The sequence below is a fragment of the Rhipicephalus sanguineus genome, chromosome 3 (genome assembly GCF_013339695.2).
Source record: "Rhipicephalus sanguineus isolate Rsan-2018 chromosome 3, BIME_Rsan_1.4, whole genome shotgun sequence".
NCBI lineage: Eukaryota > Metazoa > Arthropoda > Arachnida > Ixodida > Ixodidae > Rhipicephalus > Rhipicephalus sanguineus.
In genome coordinates this window covers 23989887-24009332 of record NC_051178.1, presented here as the reverse complement: position 1 = coordinate 24009332, position 19446 = coordinate 23989887, and the positions used below count along the sequence as shown (strand labels likewise).

General features: G+C 51.3%; 1 pseudogene; it reads right to left on the bottom strand.

Moving 5' to 3' along the window:
* Positions 1-1848: 1848 nt before the first annotated feature.
* LOC125757791 (uncharacterized) overlaps positions 1849-19446 on the bottom strand; it is a 45270-nt pseudogene continuing 27672 nt past the window's right edge.

The window sequence follows — 19446 nt, the reverse complement described above, 5'->3', positions numbered from 1 at the left end:
CGTAAATAACTTTTGCGACAAGGAAAACACTGCATACCTGCGCACAGGCGAACACAGAAAGTTCTCATCACCCCATCCATGCTTGCGAGGCGCGCTTGACAGCCATCAGTGCTGACTAGTAGTGCGGCCCAGTGTTTCGTATTCGATCTAAAGGCACTAGGTGCCCGAGGGGTGCACTGTTCCAAGTAATACAAGCAGATCTAGATGGTTTTGCTCCCCATTAACCAGATCTTAGTTTTCTCCATATATGGGGCTAGCCATGAATTGGATGTGTAAACATGTCATGCTCTTCCCTCCGGACCAAATAAATGTCTTTTCTCTCTCTATCTCTCGCTTTCTCTCCATATTAACGACCGCTCCAGACGCGTGGTAAAACTGCTTAGTCTTCTTGAATACTACATTTTTCAGCATAAAAATACGCTCTGTCGTTATTTTAGCATTAACACATTTAAGCTTAAACTTTATTAAAACATCACCATTCATTCAAACATGCTGATCGTGCAAATACTATAGGCAGCGGATGAACTGCCCCTATGGGAATTAGTGCGGGGGTTGTACTGCACGAGATGTCACCAAGCTACTATCCCTCGACCTTGGTAACGTGTTTTGCGTACTTTTGCAGTTCTTAATGCATCTGATGGCATGAGCGCCAGTGTGTGTACGTCTCTTCCTTCTGTCCGTGTCCTCGTATGCGCTCAACTCATTCAAGTATGACCAACCAACAAGCCCGCATCGCCACCCTCGTCAGCTTTATGGGGCGCTCATTCTTAACTCGATAAAACTATCAAGATGCGCCTTTCCTGCTTTGAGGAATTACAGGAGTGGAATTGAACTGCCCGGCCATTCCCGAAGTGGGAATGGGCTAAGTTTTTTCGTTCCGAGGAATTGAAAGAAATAGAATTGCGGCAAGTCCTAATTCCCCGGAATGGAACTGGAATGGTATGGAGGCTCCCATTCCGCAACACTGCTTCCCACTCACTGCAACGTGCTCAGCCATAATTCCCCATTGTCATCAGCCACAGCACAAAGTGCACTGCCTTACAGATGTGTAGCGGGTACCACGTTTCCCCCAAAAATGAAAAATTGTATAGTTGGAACTTCGCTACTTGAGAAATATTACGATGATTTATGACGTAGCGGGTACCTGCATGTGTGCTTGCATTAGTTTCCCCAAGAGAGTCTACAACGGGCTCTACAAAGTCCGCTCTTCCAGCTTTCGCAGTGACTGTGCTGCGTGTTCCGCGTAGGCTTGGCGATACTTTTATCAGAACAGCGGTCTCGGACATCAGAGAGTACACTAAGTGACGTGCTGCTTCTGAGATCTTGTTCACTCCCTTGACACAAAGCATTGAGCCCACAAAAAAAATCGTATTTGTCTTTTGAGAAAATAAATAAGTACTATGACATTGAAATTAATACTGCTTTGTGCGAGTTGCTAGGAATTCGTGGTAGAGTTGCTTCCGCTCCTCTGATGAACGTGTTTTACCCTTGTCCCGCTTTCCAAAGAGGAGGGCAAGTAACTACATCACAAATCCAATGTTTTTTTATGATTACTTCAAATTTGTGCGCAAAAAACTGTTACGAACCGTTACGGAACATTTTTTTTTTCGTTCCGGAACAGAAACGGAACGGAACTTGTTGCGGTGGAACGAAACTAAAACAGAAACGAGAAACATTTCGTTCCGATACCCTGTTTCCAACCTTATGCATGCATTGTTAATCCATAGTGCATGTTGTCTTCTGAAGAACCAGCCAAATCTAGTAAAAGAAAAAATCCTTCTAATTAAAGGTGACAATACTTTTAGCACAACCAGATACACAATTAAGACTACAGAAGGTTTTAACGGTTTAGGTTTTCTTCGCCATGTACCGCTCTTTAGCACGACGCAGCCACTCTTTTATTTGGAACTCCACTTCACTCCATATTGCGTCCTTCAGGCATTTTGTCCGCCTCACGGCTTCTGGAATAAACAGAAACACTTGAAAAGTTTCATTACAACAAAGACATGCGTAATTGCACTGCAAAATATACTAACCAAAAAGCACCTTCCACAGTTGGATGTCTCTGAAGCGCTCCTTGCCTTTGCCGCCATGCATACTGAACTGCATTACAGCAGCATCGTTCATTAAATGATTCAACATTGTCTTCACGGTGACATCTAATGTTCTTGCACCAAAGGTAGTCAATTCGACAATCTAGAATTGAGAACTGGATTTAGTAGTGGGGTCTTATTGCATTGCTTGTGTTAAAACACGTTGTCAAACTGCTAAAATGATATCATTTAAAATGATGAATGCTCAAATAAAAGACAAAAGTAATAAGAGAGCTTAAACATCAAAACCTTTATTGCAATTATAATGCTGATCACTCACCAAGGCTTCACGTTTCTCATCAGTGAGACTGGCGTCAAATGCCTTGACAGCTTCAATGGATTGCAGTGGCTCAGCCAAAACGTCTGGCGTGAAGCTTTCCGCTGGCTTTTCACTTGTGATCATCAGGGTTGACAGCATGTCGATGATTTCAGTTTGGGTGTGTCTGATTATAATCATGGTTGTTAGGATGCGTTAGTGGAAGTCTCAGAGCAGCGATGAAAATAGTTAAAACAGTGCGAATATCGTGCGACAGTCAACTTACCAGCAGAGCTCAGAACGTTCGTGCAGTCCTGTGGTTGATCTAAAAAGAAAAATTATGCTGCATTGTTTTTTGTTGAGTTAAAACCCCAGAAGCAGCTCACATGGCAAGCAAAATGTGCCTTCTTCAGTTCCCCACATAATTATTAAGTGAAACCTCAAGTACTTCAGTAACAAAAGCAGATGAGATTTGAATACTGAATTAGTTGGTGACATGCAAGTCTGTGCAAGGAAGACATCCGAACAGCAAAAATATATACCTTGGTGTGGCGTCCTGATACACATACCAATGCTGGCTGTTGTGGCTCCAATGCACTGTTAGAACCTGCAGAGCATCAAGATGGTGGAGTGTATCGTGGAATGCAAGAGAACAAATAAAATGATAACTATGCTTGCATATTTCTGCTACAAGACACCCTTCAGCTAGGTCCACGGGACTCCCAGTCCCGTGGACCATTGGGCTCCGTTACTCCACTTTCAGGTAAATTAGCCTAGAGTGTATGCTTGAGTCATTATACTTAAATATTGTTAAAGTAGTATTCTCAACGTTTGCAAAGCTGTGTTTTACGAGCACGTGACATGGGAGCATCAAGCCAGTAACTAATAGAATAAATTTTGTAAAATTGTGGAAATCCTAAGAAAAAAAAATGAAGGACCCTTAATCTTCACCTTTAAGAGTTGAACGCGATAGCGAAATCCGGCCCCTAGTGCGCACTTCATCCACTAAGTGCATACTTATTAATCTGTATTGTTATACACACACGCACGGCAGATACACATGTGCGCGCGCGCGCAAATGGTAGAGGTTTTCGATCTAAAACAAGAATCGCATGGCCTCCAAGATGCACGCCGCGCGCTCACCGTCTCGGAGGCCATAAAGAGTCGAGACATATTTCTTACAATGCCTCACAGATGGCAGAACATGGGGGCGCGCACTAAAGCCGCTTGATCTAGAGCTGTGCACGGGCCGTATTTCCGAGCCCGAGCCCGGCCCGGGCCCGCTGTCTTTGTCGAAGGCCCGCCCGAGCCCGACGGCAAAGGGCTGCGAGCCCGCCCGGCCCGGCCCGACGTACGAAAACGCAATCCCAGGCCCGGCCCGGCCCGGCTTTCTGAAGGTTTGCTGCAAAAACGAAACATCGTTTTCCGGCAATTTGGCATTTTATTGAACATATCAAATATGATCAAACGACACACGACGAACAGTCTCTAATAGAGATCGTTCGCGGTACTTTTGCTATACAAGTAGACCGCCTCATGCCAGCAACAATGGAGTTCGCTCGCCTAAGCCGTCACGTGTATGGGGTATGCCCATGCAAGCGTCAGCTTGCACGAATGCGATCTACGTCGGGTCGCTCGTCGCTGTCGCGTGCGTTTTTACTCATATGGGATTTGGCCTTAAATCTAACGCGAACAGTCGCGTGGCGCCATGCTAGCTCAGTTAGCGTTACTTCTCTATTTGTCGGAGTGCAACAGAGGCAGTGCTGTACCTGCTCCCCTTTTGTTAATTGTAGCGAATGGAAAGGAAAAACGGTAAAGGGCGGTCGCGGAAAAGGCTCTGCGTGCGTGCTGCAAACAATTCCCGCTCATTCTCTATATTTCGGGCTTGAGTCGGGCTTTGCGCCGGGCCCGAGCCCGGCCCGATAAAACTCCAAGTAGCCCGAGCCCGGCCCGGGACCGAGGTGAAAATACGTCGGCCCGCCCGAGCCCGGCCCGCGGGCCGGGTCGGGCTCGGGCTTCCGGGCTACCCGGAGCCCGTGCACACCTCTACCTTGATCTACAAAGTAGCGACACTCTCCTCCGCGCGCGCGTTTTCCTCCTCAATTCTCCTCGGATTTCTCCCCTTCCTGGCCGGCGCGCTGCGCACTGCACGCTGAACCCTCCACTGGCTCGCCGCAGCCGCATTGAAATCGCTGCGCGCGCTTGTTTAATCGGCCCCTTGAAGCGTCATATGAGAACCGAAGTGGGCTTCCGATAGAACAAAGTGACAAATATATTTTTAAAGACGCTTCGCGGTATATACAAATAAGCGCTTCGAAAAAAAAATGAGTATATCAACTGGCGGCTGAGCGGTTTACATTCCCGTCGCCGCCTGGGCTGTCCTTAACACGGTGTATTAACGCATATAATGTAACCAGCATAAAGTGTAGGCGAGAATTTTTTTCATAATTGTGGTCTTGATGAGCTAAAAGAAGGCACCGAAGAAGGAATGTGGTGGTTTACTTAAATTGGGCCAAATGAGTGAGCCCGAAGCCTTTATGTGTCAATTCCGCTGTCAGACACGCACGCACGCACACGATGCATGCACGCAGGCACACACACACGCCTATACACACGTGATAAAGACACGCACATATGTACACACACGGACATGCATACACACGCGATACAGACAAAGTGACACACGATACACACGATCATACGCACGGGATACAGGCAGGCACGCTCATACACATGCAATATAGATACGCACATACATACACACGCGCGTACACACGTGTTATAGACACACGTGCGTGGACATGCGAACAGACACGCACGCACTTGCATACACATGCGCATACACACGTGATATAGACACGCACGCACATACATACATATACACGCGCATATAGACGCGATACAGACACGCACGCACATACATACATACACACGCGATACAGACACGCACGCTCATACATACATACACACGCGATACAGACATGCACGCTCATACATACATACACACGCGATACAGACACGAACGCTCATACATATATACACACGCGATATATACGCGCACGCACATACATACACACGTGATACAGACACGCACGCACATACATACATACACACGCGATACAGACACGCACGCACATACATACATACACACGCGATACAGGCACGCACGCTCATACCTACATACACACGCGAAACAGGCACGCACGCTCATACCTACATACACACGCGATACAGACACGCACGCTCATACATACATACACACGCGATACAGACACGCACGCACATACATACATACACACGCGATACAGACACGCACGCAGATATACACACGCGATACAGACACGCATGCTCATACATACATACACACGCGATACAGACACGCACGCTCGTACATACATACACACGCCATACAGACACGCACGTTCATACATACATACACACGCGATACAGACACGCACGCACATACATACATACACACGCGATACAGACACGCACGCACATACATACAAACGCAATGCAGACACGCACGCACATACATGCACACGCGATACAGACACACACGCACATACACAGCGATACAGAAACGCACGCGCATGCACAAGTGATACAGAGTATACAGACACGCACGCGCAGGCGCACGCGTACACATACGTGCGTACACGCACAAACACCTCGAATACACAAACGCACGCACATGCACTCACACGTTAACACGCGCGCACACGCACATACAAACGCACGCGCACACATGCGCACATACAAACACGCATACACTTGCACACACCCGTACACACACGCCTGGAGTGTTGACGCCTGGAGGATTCATGGCGGGCGTGAGCAGCTGAAAGCGCGCGAAGTTTGCTTGCGCTCGCTTCTCGTGACGTCAGGGTCACCTGACTGGGAGCTATCGCGCGTCGCAGCCATTCAGCGTTGCGGATGCGCCGGCTCCGCGAAAGAGAGGGTGAAAAAAGAGGAGGTTGACGGCGCGGCGAGGATGAGCCGGCGTGGATAAGAGCGTCGCTACTTTCCAACATCAAGGGGCTTTAGCGCGCACACATGAAGGATCCCTGTAGCGTTTGCTGTTTGCTTGATCAACGCCTCCTCTAGAAAGGCAGCGTGGGCTTGATATGTTTTCCGCTAGATGGACATAGTTGTCCATTTTTAGAGCTGTTCGTGTGTGTTTTTAGCGGCGATGTCTGCACTATCTCGGCCTTTTTCGACGTAGTTCGAAAAACCCGAGTGGGCTCGTTTTTGTCGTGACTCCTGCCGAACAAAATGCGTTAGACAGACTCCTTCACTACATGACATTTATGTAGTGTTTTTTTCTGAAGCAGCTGCAAGTAACATCGTGGCTTTGTGGTAGGACACCTGCTTGCCACGCGAACGGCCCGGGTTCGATCCTCAATGAGACCGAAGATTTTATTCTTTATTTTATTTGCTTCTTTCTCGATTTTTCGCTCACGGACGATTTTTCGCTCACAACCAACGGTACCGACACCGACACCGGAATTTCTGCGACACGAGCTCTCTAACGCTATCGCGTTAAAACGCATTTACGAGAACAGCAGAAACTGTACCAGGACTGAGAAATCATTAACCAAATCATAGCGCAAAAGAAACGCAATACGTTCCAGTTCAGGTTCCACGCAAGACGGAAAATTGCATTCCGTTCCAAAAGATGCACATATGTCTAAATCTTTTGCAAAATTTAAAATTTTAATAATTGAACTTTTGTGTCAAACTTGCCTCTTAACAACATTTCGATCAGAACTAATCCGTGACAGCCGCCGCATACGTACGGAGTCGTCCACGTTTAAGCTGTTGTTTAATACATAATTCGGAAAATCATTACTGTGTTTGTCGACACCATGATTAGACGTTCTATAACGGGCATTTCACTCGTGAAGTATAAGAAACGTTCTAGTTTTACCGGTTTGAATACTAATGAGGTATTCAGCTTAGCTGTGGTCGACCCTGTACATAAAAAAAACTTATCTTTAAATCCATTGGCGCGTTCAAGAAGACACGCTGTTCACTGGCACATTCCACGACCACATACAAACTATGGTTCACAGCTATTACAGTATGACCTACTACGTACTAAACAAATTCAAACTAACAGGTGACGCTTTACGTGTGATGTCTAAAAATTCAATTTTAGATATGGTGTCTTTTAACGTTTCGTTACAACTGTGACAGTTCGCGCTCATCCTGTGTATGTTCGTTCCGCGCGTCCTTTCTGCTTGAGCAGCGCATTGGAAGTTTCGAGCGGCTTGCCGTTCTTCGCGTAACATTACAATTTGATGCTGTAGCATTCATTCCTTCGCGCTTGGGGCGAAAGAATGCACAACAAATGCTCAACTACATCTGTGAAGACATGTTTCACTTTCATCTTATACCGATTCGTATGACAAAGGGATCAGCCATGTTTTTTACTTTTAAAACTGATGATAATTGTAGTACACATAAAACACTGTAATTAATACGACTTGCACAAATACCTTTTGCATCAACACGTTTAAAAAAGACACGATCACTCAGAAATTTCGAATAATGTTGCAACAGCTTCTGCGAATCGAGCGCGCCCTCCCCTTTGGCACCTCGTTCCCCAGCTAGGAAGTGTCTTGGCCCTGCGCGGCTCGAGAGCCGGGAACCGCCGTTAATTGGCAGTATGGCGACCACGGGGGCAGCGCCAGGCCTCTTTGTCTGGTGCGAGCCATGTGTCGGCTTCCCGGCGCGCGGGCATGCGCCCGCACATGTCTCGACATGTTCACGCCACCCCGCAAGGTTACGTCACTGCGATGCGCCTGTCCTCATTGGCCACGAGTGACAACCCCCTTTCCCCCTTGAGCTCGCTTCTATCTGGCGCAGGCTTGCCCGCGTCAGATGCTCTCAGACTGGCACGAGAGGTTGACGCCCTGCTCAAGCAGGCGGCGTCTCGTTCGTGTGCTCGACCGCTGCCCTTTGTGTGTTAGTCGTAACGCCTCTGGCAAGCGCAATCGATCGGTCTTGCGGAGTTCCCCTTACGGCCTGCACGTCCGTGACTGTCGTACTGTGCTGCATCTTGGGTTAATAAACCCGTGTTGTTTGTGGACATCCTGCCTCGAGTGCCTTTTATGCGCCGTGCTGGAGTCGACGACCCGGCCGTAGCGTCTTTGTTCGTTGCGGCAGTGGAGAACGTCGCGTCCCTTGCCGGTCGCCTCGTAGGATAACCGTCTCGCAAACCTATCTCCACACAACTGGCGCCGAACTTGGTTTCGGCATGGCATCAGAGCAGTCCCCCTCGAGGGGCTCGTTCCTGCTTGATCCCGTGGCGACGGACTTGATCTCATTCGATGTGGACGAACCCGACAGCACGAGTTACGGTCGCCTCGGCGGCCCTCTGCTTTCGGTCACCGGGAGAGATCCCTTCTTTAGGGCCCCCTATGGTGATGCTAACCGCTCGAATGGTGACTACAGTCCTAGCCAAGCCATTTGTGGGCTTTATCAGCTGTTCGAGACGCACGCGGAGTACGCGCTTACGAGGCCCTCCTATGCGTCGTGTCCGCTCGCTGGCCTTTCCTTATCAGCAGCGCAGTTGACGGCCCAAACCGCCGCACCCGAGCCTTCCTACCTAAGCCACTTAGGTGTCGGCATGCACGCTCTCACTGACCCACCTTGGTCAGGAGCGCAAAGGGTTGACAATGTCGTGCGCGAGCCCGCTCGCTTGGCCGACAACGTCGCCGTGTTTCCCGACGCTTGCATGCCTCAGACTCACGTAGGCGGCACTTTCGACAGACGTGAGCCACCGTGCTACTCGGTCGATCCGCTTGCCTATCGTGTGAGGCCTCATGCGCCCGCCGGAGCGGAGACAACCCTACACTCCTTCATGCCGTTTACTGGCCCTTTTCGGTCTGACGTGCCTGCCGGAGAACAGGCGCGCGACCCTGTTACGGCCGCGCCTGCGTCGGAGCAATCGCCGCTGCACGCAACTGCGGCGCAGCTCCTAAACGTCCTATTGGAAGCGGCGCGCTCGCAGCCTTGTGCTTTAAAGGGAGACCACGAGTCCTCTCAGCCAAGCGCACCGAGTAGCCTTAGGCTACCTCTGCCGGAGTACAGCGGTTATTCGGACCGCATGAGTGCCACAGAGTACCTCAAGGCGCTGCTCCGCTATCAGCGGGCGATGGGGCCGAACGACAGCGCTATGCTCGGTAGTGTATTGCCTGTATCGCCGACAGCCCAATCGGCGCGGTGGTACCGACTTGTCGGCCACCAAGCTCGTTCGATGGAGGAGTTTGGGGCGCTCTTCCGTAGGGAATTCCTTCCTCCCGACTACAAGCGCCGCATGCGTCGCGAGCTAGAGCTTCGAACACAGCATCCCGACGAATCTCTCCTCGAGTACGTCCGGGCTTTGCAGGAGCTCTACCTCCTTGCCGACTCTACGGCGTCAGACGCTGAGAAGGTAGAGCGAGCCATTCGCGAGGCTCATCCAACCTTCGCCGCTTACCTTCAGAGCGCCCGTTATCGTAACCTGAACGAGCTGGCCTCCGATGCGAAGCGTATTCAGGGCGACATACTGGCGGCAAGAGCCTACCGCCCGCCGCCACCGCCGTCCGCTGCTCTCGAGCCTCGTTGTGCGTGTGCTGATGGTGACTCGTCACTTGTAACCCCCTGCACACGAGGTGGCCTCGACCGTGAGAGAGCAACGTGACGCGCCAGACGTTTCGGACCGCGCTCTCGACCCGTACTCGTACACCCGGTAGTGCCCCTTTGCACTGCAGGGCGAACGAGAACGGAACCCCCGTGCCCCAATGCACGACGTGAGATCCGATCGCGGAGCCCCCCTTGCGGCTAGCGAACGGAGGCCTCCTAGCTCTCATGGGTCGCCAAAATCCCTCATTGATGGGGGAAAAGGCATCGTCTGCTACCGTTGTCATGAGCGTGGTCACACCGCGCGATCATGCAACGCGCCCCACCTGCGCAAGGGCCTGCTCGCCTGTCAGGAAACGGGGTGAGCCGTCGGTGAGCTCCCCCTCGCCGGCGGCTACAGCAGTACGAGAGCATAGGGGGTGTAACCCAACCTCTGGCACCGATGGCGTGTCGCGCTGGACATGACATTCCAGCCACGCCACCACCGCTCATCGCCCTTATAATCGCTGGTCGAGAGTTTGCGGCGTTGCTGGATAGCGGGGCTTCGATCTCGCTGTTCGGCGAAGAGGTCATGGCTCATTTGCGCGACCGCTCTGTCCGCATTTGAGCTTGCGACACTTCCATCTCGCCAGCGGTACCGCCATCTCGTGCGGCGCTGCGCGGTTGGTTGTGCGCTGGGAGAATCGCCCGCGCCGACAGCCGTTCGTGCATCTCCCGGGTCTTTACGTGCCCCTGATTCTTGGTCGCGACTTCCTCGCGCGCACGGGTATCGTGATAGACGTCGCGAGCGGAGGCTACAGGAACGCCCCTTACGGCGCCCTACGGCGATTCGGTACACCTCCCTTGCTCTCGGCTGCCCGTAAGTCGCCGGACGCCACGAGAGCATGAGAAGAGGAGACAAAGCGTGCCCCGCGTCGCCCCATCTCTCTCACTCCGACGCAGAGACTGGCCCTTCGGCCGGCGCGGCGGAAAACGATCCGTGCCTACCGCTTTCTCTCGAGCATAGCGCTACCGTGGTGGACGAGGTCTCGGCTACGCCGGTGAACACCCCGGTAAGCAGCAGCTCGGATTGCTCGCTGCCGCCTTTGCCGGACAGCTTGTCGACACATGAGAAGGCACGCCATTCGTCGCTGCTGACTCGTTTCAGTGACATGTTCACTGAACGTCCGGGTTGCACCTCTCTTGTGAGGCATCGGATTGACACAGGCGACGCACAACCGTGGAAATGCAATCCTCGCCCCGCCAGTGTGGCCAAGAGGAAAACAATTCACCAGGCATTGGATGAGCTGATTGAGACAGGAGTTGTCCAACGCTCAAACAGTCCCTAGGGTTCACCGGTGGTAATGGTCCCCAACAGAGACGGCTCCTATCGGCTGTGTGTGGTCTACCGCCGGCTGAACGAGGTCAGGAGGAAGGATGCCTATCCTATGCCTAACGTTGACTCGATCGTGGCTGCTCTAGGTAGTGCCTGCTACTTCAGCACCTTGGATGCTAGCCGCGGTTACCTCCTGGTTCAGATGGTGCCGGCTGACGCGGAGAAAACTGCGCTCACCTCTCACAGAGGTCTGTGCGAGTTTACCCGCATGCCGTTTGGCTGTTCTGGAGCTGCAGCTACGTTCCAAAGACTGATTGACCGCATCCTCGGGGACGCTAAATGGCAATTCGCCATGGCGTACCTGGATGACATCGTCATCTTCTCTCGAGCGTTCGAGGAGCACCTCCGCCACTTGGAGGATGTCCTCGAGAGGTTGCGTGCCGCCGGGTTGACCTTGAACCCGAAGAAAGCTCAAATAGCTAAGACACGCATTTCGCTATTGGGCTTCAGCATCGAGAGCGGTCGCGTTATGCCGTGCGAGGAGAAGGTACGTGCCATTGTGGAGTACCCAACGCCGGCGAACATTCAGGGCCTGAGGCGCTTTTTGGGCATGATGAACTACTACCGACAGTTCACCCCAAACTGCGCGGACCTCCAAGCGCCCTTGACCGCACTATTCAAAAAGTCGGTACGCTGGAGCTGGGGGCCAGAGCAAGAGCGAGCCTTCAAGGCTCTAGCTGAAGCTCTAGTGGCCACAGCCGATCTGAAGCTGCCCGACCTCAACAGGGAATTCGTTGTACAAGCGGACGCGAGCGACATAGGTCGGGGCGGTACTGCTTCAGGAGCACGGCGGCGTCCTCCGGCCAGTCGCCTTTGCGAGCCGGTCACTTAACGCCGCCGAACGCAACTACAGCGTGACTGAACGGGAATGTCTCGCTATAGTCTTTGCTCTCCGGAAGTTCCACTGCTACGTCGACGGTGTGCCATTCGTGGTGCAGATGGACCACATGGCACTCACCTGGATTAGGCGTTTGCGCGAGCCCTCCGGCCGCCTCGCGCGCTGGGCGTTCACCTTGCAGCGGTACAACTTTGTTGTGCGCCACCGGAAAGGGAGCTCGAACGTCGTGGCGGACGCCTTGACGCGTGCCCCCGTTTTGGCGTCTGACACTTGTGTCCGCCACTCCCACGAGCAGTCGCACCAAGTAGACTCAGGGGCCCCTGTCTCCAATGGGTCGAAAGGCGCGAACGCCGACGGCGCGGTGGCTTTCGAGTCGACCGCCTCGGGTGAGGACGCATACCTGGTAGACCCTGTCACGTCCGCCGGTATCGTCTTCAGCAGAGAGGACCTACTCAAGGCACAGCAGGACGATCCGTTTTGTCACTAATTTGCTGACGGGCTCAAAGAGCTGAGCTCCCAAGCGGAGCGTGGCGGTCAAGGCGCCGGGCGCAAACTGACAGCTGGCATTGCTGTCGGCGCTGAGTGCCGGACGCAGACTGGTATTGCTGCGGGCGCGTTGGACTCGTATCTGCTTGATGCTGATGGCGTTCTCCTGCGCTATGTCCCATCTGAAGAAGCTCCCCAGGAGTCTTTCAAGGTGCTGATACCCCGCAGTATAAGAAAAGCCACCCTCGGCTATTTCCACGACTCGCGGTTGGCCGGAGATGCGAGTGGCCTTAAGACTTTTGAAAAGTTATGCTGTTCTGCTACCTGGCCTGGCATGAAGCGTGATGCCCTTCACTACGCCCGCTCATTCCGCGTGTGCGAATGCGTGAAGCCTCGTGGGGGCAAGCCTCCCGGGCTCATGCAGCCGATCGACAGCCAACAACCGTGGCAAGTTGCGGCCTGTGACGTTATGGGACCTTTCCCAAGAAGCCGGAGAGGCCATGTTTTTCTCCTGGCTATCACAGATCACTTCACGAAGTGGGTAGAGCTGTCTTCCCTTCGGAAGCTATCGGCACGCGCAATCGGGACAAGTTGACCGAGGTCTTTACCCGTTTTGGCTTTGCGGCGTAGCTGATCACGGAAATTCCATCCTGCTTCACGGCGAAGGTGTTTGTGGATGCGTGTGCTGCCTTTGGCATTAAGCACCGCAAAACAACCACGTATCACCCACAGGCCAACCCGACTGAGCGGATAAACCGGAACCTCAAGCCCTTGCTGGCAGCCTTTGCGCAGCAACACAGAGATTAGGATGCCTGTCTAAATGAGATAGGCTTGTCCTTGCGGTCCACGGTGAACCGTTCGACGGGGTACACGCCCGCATTTCTCAACTTCGGATGAGAGCTGCCTAACCCCATAGACCGCGTTTTACGGGGCGACAGCGGGGCGTCCGCCGCGAAAGCCGGCCCGTCTGGCTACGCGGCAGAACGGCGCTCACGGATGGACGCAGCCCTCGACCTGGCGCGTTCAAAGCTACCAAAAGCGCGAGCTGGACAGAAGGCCCAATACGACCGGTCGCTTCGCGAAGTGCACTACGATGTCGGCGATCTCGTCCTCAGGCGCAATCACGTCTTGAGTGACGCCGCCAAAGGCATCTCTGCCTACTTGTCGGCCAAGTGGTTGGGCCCATACCGAGTGCAAAGTGTCGTCTCTGGTGTTCAAGCTGGCGGTCTCCCAAGGGAGGCAAGTCGGCGGTCCTGTTAACGTATCCGACCTCAAACCTTTTGTTTTCCGCAGCAATGACTTAGAAGGGGGGGGGGCGGTCACTGAACCGCAGGAAAACCAGAAGGCTGACTCCAAGCCACACCATCGGTACAGCCTGCGGAAACGCACCTTAAGCAACTTTTCTCCCGCTAACAGGTAGCTGGACTTTATTCCATACCATGATAGTGAATGGAGAATTACCGCTAAGGTTCCCAGACAGACGTCTGGAAGTGGTAGAAGGCCCTCTCCTTTGGCACCTTGTTCCAGCTAGCGCGTGTGTTGGCCCCGCGCGGCTCGAGCGCCGGGAACCGCCGTTAATCGGCAGTATGGCGACCATGGCGGCAGCGCCAGCCCTCTTTGTCTGGGGCGAGCCATGTGTCGGCTTCCCGGCGCGCGGGCATGCGTCCGCACATGCTCACGCCACCCCGCTAGCCTACGTCACTGCGATGCGCCTGTCCTCATTGGCCACGAGTGACAACCTCCTTCCCCCTTGAGCTCGCTTCTGTCTGGCGCAGGCTTGCCCGCGTCAGATGCTCTCAGGCTGGCACGAGAGGTTGACGCGCTGCTCAAGCAGGCGGCGTCTCGTTCGTGTGCTCGACCGCTGCCCTTTGTGTGTTAGTCGTAACGCCTCTGGCAAGCGCCATCGATTGGTCTTGCGGAGTTCCCCTTACGGCTTGCAAGCGCGTGACTGTCGTACTGTGCTGCATCTCGGGTTAATAAACCCGTGTTGTTTGTTGACATCCTGCCTCGAGTGCCATTTCTGCGCCGTGCTGGAGTCGACGAACCCAATCGTAGCGTCTTTGTTCGTTCAGGAGAACATCGCGTCCCTTGCCGGTCGCCTCGTAGGGTAAGCGTCTCGCAAACCTTTCTCCAGAAGTTTCAATGTCGCTTTTTGTGCTGAGGTTTAGATTTAGCAGCAATTCGCAAGGGCCTGAGGAGGAAATGCGTATACTTTTTTAGGTACAATACGCCATGACTTGAGGTCGATTGAAATTTATTGTTTTTAGGCGCTTAAGAAAAGGATGTGTAATACCATGTAACAAAACTGTGCTCATTTGGTTCTTCGTTATAGTCAGATGTCCTACTAAGCAGTTTTTTAGCTCAAATCACATTGCTTCCACGTTTGGTAGCTGCCGTAACCAATGTCAATCATGAATATTCTGTCTTGCATGAAAAAGAGCGTATGTTGGGATGTGCAATGCCAAGGATCGCAAGAAATCTAGCCTATTGATGAGTCTTGCCGAAGTGATGAGTTAATCGCGGAAATAATTCTCGCGGATCCACGCCTCCTTGCTCTTTTCTTTCCTTATTTGGTATGCACTTAAACTAACTTTCTTACCGACGAGTGTCTTGATCTGTAGCTTGTGACTACAGTTATTCTGTGTTGAAATAAAGCAAGTGCGACAACAATTGCACTCCGGCTTGAAAACACACTAAAGAAAGCGACGTCGTCTGGTGTTTCTGCTGCACTGCTACTTCACACCCGCACCAACCAAGCTGAAGGCCGCAGAAAATAAAAGTGGTCAGCTTGCACTAGAGGGGCAAGGCTGAGTAGTCACAGTGGAGCTGGTCATCTCCTTGCTAGTCCCGGCATGGCTCACTCTCAATTAGGCAATTAGCTTAATTAGGCCGCATGAAACTCGGGCACCTCGAGCGGGCTTGGTTCTTGGTAGTATTATTTAGGCTGACTCAATTACCATTAATAAGAGCCAATTAGGCTCGACTGGGTCAGTAGTATTTAGTATCTTCCTCAGCTTGGCTTCAATATCGGCTCTTTGGGAATTCGACTTGGATTAATTGCGCTTAGGGTTAAATATATTTAACTAGGTAATACCATGCACAACTATCGTACATTAGATTTGGCTATACTTACCTTGGCTTAACGTGGCTTAACCTGGCAACGGCAATATGGTGATAGTTTTCTGGTGACACCACAAGGCTTAATAAAAGAAAAAGTTTTAGTGGTTCCGCGCCGAATGGCAATGTGCAGTACCTCGTGAACTGCTCAGGCGCATCAAGGGGACTCCGTGTAGCAGCCGCCTGCAGTAGCTTTCTAACAGAATGAAGTTCACAAAGTTCAGCAGAAGTTCAGAGGTCCCACTCGACCACCTTGACCAATTTAGGCTGACTAATCCAAATCTGCTCGCGAGGTTCACAGTGAGTCATTCATTTATCCGAAACAAAAGCCAAAACACAACACAAAACAAAGCCAAAAGCACGTTCGAAGCCGAAAGCACGAAAACTAGGCAAAATACATGTACTACCTATCGTTTCCAGGGGCTGAGCGATCTCAGTGCCAGATTTTCCTCTAGTAAATTTTGTAGAAAATTTTATTACCGCGGAGAAAACTCGTATATTCAAGGAATGCCGGCCGATACGCAACCATCCAAGGCACTGGGCAGGCGCCACTGCAGAGTCCGCGTCCGCTGGGTCGCCGCCCTTTCCCCCGCCACCCACGCAACCAGGTGTGAAAGGGCTGTAATTTGTCCACAGCTGCCGGCCACATGCACGAGATGTATGTCTTAAAGGGACAATCGAACCATAGCCTAAGAACCTTACGAGAGAAAGGCACACCCTTCAACTAAGCCTAAGCTATGCAGTCGGCGAGCGCGCGAACATTGTTCTGATCATTCATGCCTTCTAGAATGGGTATCAAATGGGAGCGTTATCAGATGCGTGAGCACCAAGAAAGTAGATGAAAACTGGGCTCGTTTCTTTCTCGTCTCCCTTCTATTGCGGCTAAACGTTTTGCACATTCCAGTTGGAGTAATATTTGCATATTTTTCAACGTAGTTGCACAGTCAGCGTCAAAATAAGGTATTTGTCCTGATAATACCGTTAACCGGAGTTGCGCTTGTGCTAGAGTGACCTTAGTGTTTCTTTACGTACAGTATAAAGTAAACATGCACCTTGAAAGTCGTGGTTAGCTTCAGATGGGTGGGTTATGGTAGTCCTGAAAGATAGGTAAAATGTAGGTTGCAAGTGCAGATCTTAACTGCTAAGAAAGTATGCCTGAATTTTCCGCTTTACAATTGAAGCGTTTTCTTCGGCAGAAGTTCAGATGTCATATTTTACAATTCTAAAGGCCTCATCTGCGAGCTGGTGCAGGTTGGCCGTTGCCCAGGAATTGAAATGAAAAACCAGGATTGGCGGTGGTGATGCTCTTTGTCAGAGAAACAGCATAGACACTGTGCCACATCATAAATAAGCACAACTAGAGCATCACTTGTTCCCCATGCTGCTCTTTCGTCAAAGAGCAACGTCATCGCCCTGAGAGAAATTTGATGCACGGCAGCGTGAGTGGCTGAATGGTTTTTCTTTTTGTTATGCCATAGGCAAAGAAACACTGATCAAACTCGAGATTCAGGATCACAAGTGCTGTGCAAGTGTGGAGATTTGCCTTGTCAGGCAGTGTCATCGTTTTCGCTTGCTTGCTGTTAGTGGCCCGAAGAAGTGCTGTTTATTTATTGATTATTTATTTAGTTATTTATTTATTCATTCATTCATTTATTCATTTATTTATCTATTTATTTATTAACATGAATGTGTTTTATGCCGGAGTCCACCACGGCTCCACTGACGTATTTCCGTCATGGATAGGACGTTGTAAAATATAAAGACTTACAGCGGGCAAAGAAAAAACGACCCCTCGCTCCGCAGCGCGCAGCGGGAGACTATTCGGCCACGGACAGCACGTTCTTCGCAGTGCTAACGGCGAGCTATTTATATACACCATTGGCTGGTGGCGGTACTCAGAGATCGGTGTTACAGCGTGTTTTCCCTATCACTAGCGAGATGGCGCGAAGGGCTCGAAGAGCGTAAAGTCACTGTAACGGGAAAAGTACCGCGTTCCTTTTCTCTTCGCCGCCGCGCCCTTTCGGCGGCTTCGCCACATAAATGGTCCAGCTCGCTCGCCTCGCTAGTGTCTCCCGGCCGCAGACGCACGGCGCTTTGGAGGGCGATTGTTTTTATATGCTCAGGAAAGCGTACAGGAACAGTACGACATCCCGTATCGTTTTGAGACTTCATCGGAAGCCTATCGAGGCATCGAAGAATGCCCAGGTAAGGCCCTGTTTTCCATTCCCAGCGGGAAAAAGGATGCCAAACGACGGGCTGTGTGGCTGCACAGAATAAGGCGGGAAAGATTTGTTCCCACGACTGATACCCGCATTGTGAGGTAAGCGCTTTATTGAGAATTCGCGAATGTTTCGGGGAATGTTGGCGCCTACCCTGCACTAGTGCAGCTTGTTTCGCGTGGTTGTCGCAGGAGGTTCATGCACAATAACATTTTATTATGTTTGGCGTAAAATTGACGCCTTTGGGCTCACATATAATGATCAGCGCGCCATGAAAACTGACTGCTACAGATTGGTACTGCCTGACGTGACTGTATGACGAACACAAATAACAGATGGTAGCATGAAAATAATGGCTGATGCTGTCGCGGCCGGTTCGCTTGCTTGATATGCCCCGAAATCGGTATTGCGTGACGTGACTGTATGACGAACATAAATACCGTGCTGTAACATGAAAATATTGGTACGCATGTCATGTAAGGCATGATATCCATGCCATGCTCATGATGCACTCGCGGCCAGTTCGCTTGTTTGATATGCACCAAAATCGGCATTGCGTGACGTCACTGTATGACCAACATATATACCGTGCGGTAACATGAAAATAATGTTACGCATGTCATGTAAAGCATGATTTACATGCCATGCTCATGATGCTCTCGCGGCCGGTTCGCTTGTTTGATATGCACCAAAATCGGTATTCCGTGACGTGACTGTATGACCAACATATATACCGTGCGGTAACATGAAAATAATGTTACGCATGTCATGTAAAGCATGATTTACATGCCATGCTCATGATGCTCTCGCGGCCGGTTCGCTTGTTTGATATGCACCAAAATCGGTGTTCCGTGACGTGACTGTATGACCAACATAAATACCGTACGGTAACATGAAACTAATGGCACGCATGTCATGTATGGCATGATTTACACGTCATGCCCATGATGCTCTCGCGGCCGGTTCGCTTGTTTGATATGCACCAAAATCGGTATTCCGTGACGTGACTGTATGACCAACATAAATACCGTACGGTAACATGAAACTAATGGCACGCATGTCATGTATGGCATGATTTACACGTCATGCCCATGATGCTCTCGCGGCCGGTTCGCTTGTTTGATATGCACCAAAATCGGTATTGCATGACGCGACTGTATGACCAACATAAATACCGTACGGTAACATGAAACTAATGGCACGCATGTCATGTATGGCATGATTTACACGTCATGCCCATGATGCTCTCGCGGCCGGTTCGCTTGTTTGATATGCACCAAAATCGGTATTCCGTGACGTGACTGTATGACCAACATAAATACCGTACGGTAACATGAAACTAATGGCACGCATGTCATGTATGGCATGATTTACACGTCATGCCCATGATACTCTCGCGGCCGGTTCGCTTGTTTGATATGCACCAAAATCGG